Below are 7,201 nucleotides of genomic sequence, written 5' to 3'. Positions count from 1 at the left end.
CCTAGCTTGCGGAGAGTTGTCACGAACAGCTGAAGGTAATTTCGGGCGAGGTTATCTTCGATAGTATTCCCTAGGATGTGGAGTATTATCAATGCGGATGAGGATTATTTCAAGCGAAATAATCTTCGACAGTATTCCCTAGGATGTGGAATATTATCAATGCGGATGAGGATTGTTTCAAGAGAAGCAATCTTCGATGGTGTAGACACCCATTTGTGTCTCCCCAAAACCAAACCCAGTGATGAGTACCTTTCACGTTGAATCGTAATCGAATGAAACGAAAGTGTGGAAAAGTCTAGTGTTGCGGAAAGTTTTTATTTTCTTTTCTCTTCTCTCTGTTTTTGAAAACTTTATTTTAAGAAAACATCCAATCAAGTTTGGTTGGTCCATGATATGGGTCCAATAGTGGTGTAGTTGGATGGGGCTTGCAAAGACCTTTCCAATAATATATTATAAGCCCAATTCCGATGAATATTGAGGAAGTTATGGCCAATTTACCAAACTGGGCCCGGTTTGAGCTTTATGTGCGGCCCAATGATCTAGGGGAGGGCCTAATATGATTTATCCTTCCTAATGTAATTAGGAATGGTTTTATTCTTCTAGAATCTTCTAGAAAGTTCTTTTCATTCCTAATTCAATTAGCATTGATAAGTTGACTTTGTTGACTTTTTCAGAGTTTTAATCAAAATCAAATAGCATTTTCGAAGGAATTATATTATTTTATCCTCCAGTACAGTAAACTTATCGGATTTTCGAAAACGCGGTAAAATCAAGACTGGCGTCCAAACCCAGGCCTTGGCGCCTGGAACCAGGCTTGGCGCCAGGCGCTAGCCACTGGTGCCTGGCGCCAACTAGCCAGGGTTGGCGCCAGCTAGCCAGGGTTGGCGCCAACCTTGTTTCATGAGCGTCAGACTCTGTTTTGTTAAATTATCTTTTTTGGCTAATTTTCTCTATAAATATCGTATCAAAAACTCCGTTTTCATTCACCAATTCTCTTCATTCTCAAGCTTTCATCAACAATCATTAATTCTTTAACATTCTTTCTTTCAATTCTTTCTTACTTTGTTTTCATACAAAATTCCGCATTCGCAAGATCTAGAAACGCCTAGCCATATTCGAAGTTACCTTCGCCCTAGACGTGAAAGGTTTAATTTCTGAGGGTTTGGTCCCAAATCTCTCTTTCAATTATTTAGTTTAATTGTTTTGATTATTATTTTCCTTGAAGTTACTAACGTGTGTATTTTGTTATTAGAAAGAGGTACGAGGCATCAAAGTAAGTACTTTAATTGATTAATTGATATTATGATGTAGATATCATGTTTAGATTGTTATTATGATATTCCTAGTATCATGTCTAGGGTATTTTTAATATTAAATATGCTTATTGTGATTCCTAAGATGCTTCCTATGTTCTTCCTAATATTTATGATTGTTAGTATCATGTTAGGGTTAAAGATTTGATTTTCATTGCTTAGTGACATGCTAGGATTTGTTATTAATCTTGTTAGTATCATGCCTAGGATCTTGCTTTTATGCTTTAACATGAATATTATTATAGTTATGATTATTATGATTATTATTAATTATGATTGCTATGATTATGATATTCGTTATTGTTCATGGTTATTATTAATTATAATTTGATATTCATAATTGTTCATGATTATTATTTATGATTATTATTGTTGCTTGATATTATTTATTGCTTGATCACCTTTATTGCATGTTTAAAGGAAATTTGTACTTGTAATCACGCTTAATAAGATAATTAATAATCTTGTTAGGGTTAATTGTGATTATAATTCAAGTGATCGCCAATAATAGTTTATGTGTGCATTATATTCAACCAACATAGATAAACAGGTTTAGGGTTAATTCTATTGATTGCATGTTAATTAGAAAGCGCACATGAATACGATCAGAATAAATTAGAGGCCTATTATTAGGGCAGGTTCAATCTCTTTTAGGTTGGATTTGTACCTTCATCCCTGAACCCTTATTTGGTTCTAGACCTTATGGAGTTGACGATCTCTTGGATCGTTAAGGGGTGTAACCTTCACCTCGTGAACGGTTTACAAGTTCCTAAAAAACTTGTTGGCGACTCTTTTGCTCTATCTTCTTCCCTTTTGGACGCCACCGTACTTTAGTGTATGATCACAGTGGGGTTTAAGCTAGTGGGATTAAGGCTTGAAATTATTCCCTACAGATGGTATTCCCTTGGATGTGGAATACTATCATAGCGGAGGAGGATCGTTTCAGGCGAAGCAATCTTCTAATTTGGAAACAGTTACAGGCATAGCAGTTTTCAAGCGGGATGGCATTCTCTAGCTTGCAGGAGGTCATCAAACAATCGGTTACTTTCAGAGACGTGTGCTCGACGGTGCAAGATATGCGTTTATTAACTCTTTTATCTGTTTGACTAACGCTAGTTTTGCAGGTATCGGCGTTGCAAGAATGATTTAGGATCGCAGAACGTTCTGAATCATTCTCCGTCCCTATCGCTACTTTGACTTTTGTTTTCGAAACTTGCATTTCTCCAAACTCAGTCAAAGTGGGGGCTTCTGTAGACACCCATTTGTGTCTCCCCAAAACCAAACCCAGTGATGAGTACCTTTCACGTCGAATCATAATCGAATGAAACGAAAGTGTGAAAAGTCTAGTGTTGCGGAAAGTTTTAATTTCTTTTCTCTTCTCTCTGTTTTTGAAAACTTTATTTTAAGAAAACAGCCAATCCAGTTTGGTTGGTCCATGATATGGGTCCAATAGTGGTGTAGTTGGATGGGGCTTGCAAAGACCTTTCCAACGATATATTATAAGCCCAATTCCGATGAATATTGAGGAAGTTATGGTCACTTTACTAAACTGGGCCCGGTTTGAGCTTTATGTACGACCCAATGATCTAGGGGAGGGCCTAATATGATTTATCATTCCTAATGCAATTAGGAATGGTTTTAGTCTTCTAGATTCTTCTAGAAGGTTCTTTTTATTCCTAATTCAATTAGCATTGATAAGTTGACTTTTCAGAGTTTTAATCAAAATCAAATAGCATTTTCGAAGAAATTATATTATTTTATCCTCCAGTACGGTAAACTTATCGGATTTTCGAAAACGCGTTAGAATCAAGCTTGGCGTCCAACCCCAGGCCTTGGCGCCTGGAACCAGGCCTGGTGCCTGGCGCTAGCCATTGGCGCCTGGCGCCTGGCGCTAGTGCTGGTGCCTGGCACCAGCTAGCCAGGGTTGGCGCCAGCTTTGTTTCCTGAGCGTCAGACTCTGTTTTGTTAATTTATCTTTTTTGGCTGATTTTCTCTATAAATATCGTATTAAAACTCCGTTTTCATTCATCATCAAATCATTAAGATTCATCAAGATTCATCAATTCTCATCATTCATCAACATTTATTAGCATTCTTTTAATTCTCTCATTCATCTCCTCCTAAACTTGGTTTTATCATATAAAATTCCGCATTCGCAAGATCTAGAAACACCTAGCCATATTCGAAGTTGCCTTCGCCCTAGACGTGAAAGGTTTTAATTTCTGAGGGTTTTAATTTCTGAGGGTTTGGTCCCAAATCTCTCTTTCAATTATTTAATTTGATTGTTTGTTTATTATTTTCCTTGAAGTTACTGACGTGTGTATTTTGTAATTAGAAAGAGGTACGAGGCATCAAAGTAAGTACTTTAATTGATTTTTATTGATATTATGATGTAGAAATCATGTTTACATTGTTATTATGATATTCCTAGTATCATGTCTAGGGTAACTTTAATATTAAATATGATTGCTATGATGCTTCCTATGTTCTTCCTAATATATGTATGATTGTTAGTATCATGTTAGGGTTAAAGATTTGATTTTTATTGCTTAGTGACATGCTAGGGTTTGTTATTAATCTTGTTAATATCATGCCTAGGATCTTGCTATTTTTATTATGCTTTAATATTAACATGAACATGATTATGATTATAATTGTTATAATTTATGATGATTATGAATATTATTATTATTATTTTATGATGATATTATTATTCACGATTATTTATTGTGTTGCTTGATATTATGTTGTTATTGCTTGATCACACCTTTTATTGCATGTTTAAAGGGAATTGGTACTTGTAATCACGCTTAATAAGATATCTAATAATCTTGTTAGGGTTAATTATGATTATAATTTCAAGTGATCGCCAATAATAGATTATTTGTGCATTAAATTCAACCAACATAGATAAACAGGTTTAGGGTTAATCCTATTGATTGCATGTTAATTAAAAAGCGCACATGAATACGATCAGAATAAAGTAGAGGCCTATTATTAGGGCAGGTTCAATCTCTTTTAGGTTGGATTTGTACCTTCATCCCCGAACCCTTATTTGGTTCTAGACCTTATGGAGTTGGACGATCTCTTGGATCGTTAAGGGGTGTAACCTTCACCCTGTGAACGGTTTACAAGTTCCTTAAAAAACTTGTTGGCGACTCTTTTGCTCTATTTTCTTTCCTTTTGGACGCCACCGTACTTTAGTGTATGATCACAGTGGGGTTCAAGCTAGTGGGATTTAAAGGCTTGAAATTATTCCCTACAGAGTATATATAAGTTTATCTTTTATTTGAGATAAAAACTTTTCTTTGAAAACGATTAATTATATATTTTGATGATAAGAAAATGATGTTAAAATATAGTAGTAGCTTGCTATCTAAGTTCTATGTTTGTTCTTATTTTACTCTTAAAAGTGTAGTGTTTATATATATTCTAATATTATTTTGCACAAGGAATTGATGATTATGTACTTCGTACATTCAACTTCCTAAAAATGAGTTTTAATACCAAAGCAATTTGAGAGTTCTCTAAATTAAAGTTTTTGTAGTAATATTTTCTACATACTAATATGAATAGTAGTACTATCTATTTTTAAAGTAATGCTCATTTTACTCAAAATGAGGTACTACTTGTTTTGTTCTCTAAAAATAAGTTTATACTTCATTTTATCAAAGGTTTTGAATTAAGAAGTTATTAATGAGTATTTATTATTTTTGGGTATGATCGAATAAATCATGACGATGAGGAATTAATGACGGAGGTTGAGAGTTCGAATGATGATTATTGGAGAACAAGCTAAGTGAGATGATTAAGGATGATCGAATGAGGTAACCATTATGTCTAGCAATTGTGTTTAGTCTCATATATGTAACTATTATGTTTAGCAACTGTGTCTAGTCCTGTATGTGTGACAATTATGTCTGGTAATCATGAATGCACTTGTGTAATCTTAAATGGCCTGTTACTACATCACATGTAAGCCTATATGATATGTTTGGCATGTTATGATTTAAAAGTGTATTATGTGCACATGACATGACATGATCTTTTATATCCTTGTATATATTCTTAATGACTTGCAATATGATAAACATGTTAATTAATGTATTTCAGTCTTCTGATTTATATGAATGATTTTATATATGTACAATGTTTTATTGATTTGTGGATATCTCGAAAGTATGTTAATAATCTACGAATAAATTGTTAAAAGGTACACAACATGATAAATTAAAGTGAAAGCCCTAGTTCGTCTGGCAGTATATGTTATGTTTCGGTCTTGCAATGCATGTACCCATGGGGCACCAGCCCAACTATGTCGAGCACCTGCTCTATGTTATGGGCACCGGCCCATCGCGAAAGACGTTCCGCCATGTCATACTGTCCAGCGACTAGCATGTCCACCAAAAAAAGATTACCAATACATGAATTTTGTTACGATGTACTGAATATGTACGATAGTTCATAAAGATATCTTAGCATCATACAAGGTGATAAGAATGCTATGAACGACATGTAATTCTAGTTATTTTATTAATTTATAAATTATGTGTAAGTGAGCTGTTATGTTAAGCCCCTGTTAAATGTTTAACGCTAATGATTATTTTATTCAATTAAGTGTTACGAATTAATGATTATGATATGTGTCAATGTGCTATGAATTTTTATAAGGTGTAAAGTTGTTCTGAAATGATTTAATATGATACGATAGATGAAACTTTTGTCGGCATTGGAAAGTAAACTGAACGTTGAAAATAGGCGAGTTACAGGTGGAGGAAAGTATGTTAATGAAAGGGGGAAACATTCCCACACGAATGAAAGTTATGTTATGTCCAAAACCTGTAATTACCTATGATCTTACGTAAAGGGAATGATCATTGCCGACACAACTTTTAAAAATAATGATGTTAGATTATTTCTGAACAACTATGTATGTATGATATATGCTCAAATGATTTTGAAAGAAAAACTGTTTTTACAGGCTAGAGTAATGTTACTGAGTTTTCAACTCATTTTTTTGGATTTTCCTGTGTTTTCTCTGTTTTCTATTTTTATGGATAATTACAGGGATAATGATGACAGAGCTGAAATTAATCAAAAGCAAAGGGATTAAAGGAATTTAGTTAGTTTAGGGATTATGGAATCAAGGCTTATGTATTATGGATCATCGAGAGCTGAGATAGATTGATTATTTTATTACAGTTTGGAAGATTGGAGTTGTATTTTTTTATTGAATATTCTCATTAAGGAGTATGTTTATTTGTGGGCCCATAACCCACAGGTGGCTATGAGATTATCTATATATAATTGATTCTGCTTAGTATGATGAGTAAAGAATGGCTTATCTATGGTTAATTAATTCCGCTGCGAATGACGAGTTATATACGGTCCGGTGACGCCGATTAAAAGTCGGGGCGTTACAGTTTACGAATGAAAGTTATGTTATGTCCAAAACCTGTACTTATGATCTTACATACAGGGAATGATCCTTGCCGACACAGCTTTTAAAATTAATGATGTTCGATTATTTTTGAACAACTATGTATGTATGATATATGCTCAAATGATTTTGAAAGAAAAACTGTTTTTACAGGCTAGAGTAATGTTACTGAGTTTTCAACTCATTTTCGGATTTTCCTGTGTTTTCTCTGTTTTCTATTTTTATGGATAATTACAGGGATAATGATGACAGAGCTGAAATTAATCAAAAGCAAAGGGATTAAAGGAATTTAGTTAGTTTAGGGATTATGGAACCAAGGCTTATGTATTATGGATCATCGAGAGCTGAGATAGATTGATTATTTTATTACAGTAAGGAAGACTGGAGTTGTATTTTTTTTATTGAATATTCTCATTAAGGAGTATATTTATTTGTGGGCCCATAACCC

At 33.9% G+C, this 7,201-nt stretch overlaps 1 long non-coding RNA gene across 1 annotated transcript; it reads left to right on the top strand.

Moving 5' to 3' along the window:
- The first annotated feature begins 4,583 nt into the window (after positions 1-4,583).
- Positions 4,584-6,633, top strand: LOC145588372 (uncharacterized). Its single transcript, XR_014101586.1, has 2 exons — positions 4,584-5,140; positions 6,381-6,633. It is a non-coding gene; the product is annotated as an uncharacterized LOC145588372 (long non-coding RNA).
- The last annotated feature ends 568 nt before the right edge of the window (positions 6,634-7,201 follow it).

Source organism: Chenopodium album, chromosome 2 (assembly GCF_948465745.1).
Source record: "Chenopodium album chromosome 2, dcCheAlbu1.1, whole genome shotgun sequence".
Taxonomy (NCBI): Eukaryota; Viridiplantae; Streptophyta; class Magnoliopsida; order Caryophyllales; family Amaranthaceae; genus Chenopodium; species Chenopodium album.
The sequence above is the reverse complement of the archived record's forward strand: the minus strand, read 5'-3'. Positions and strand labels throughout refer to the sequence as shown.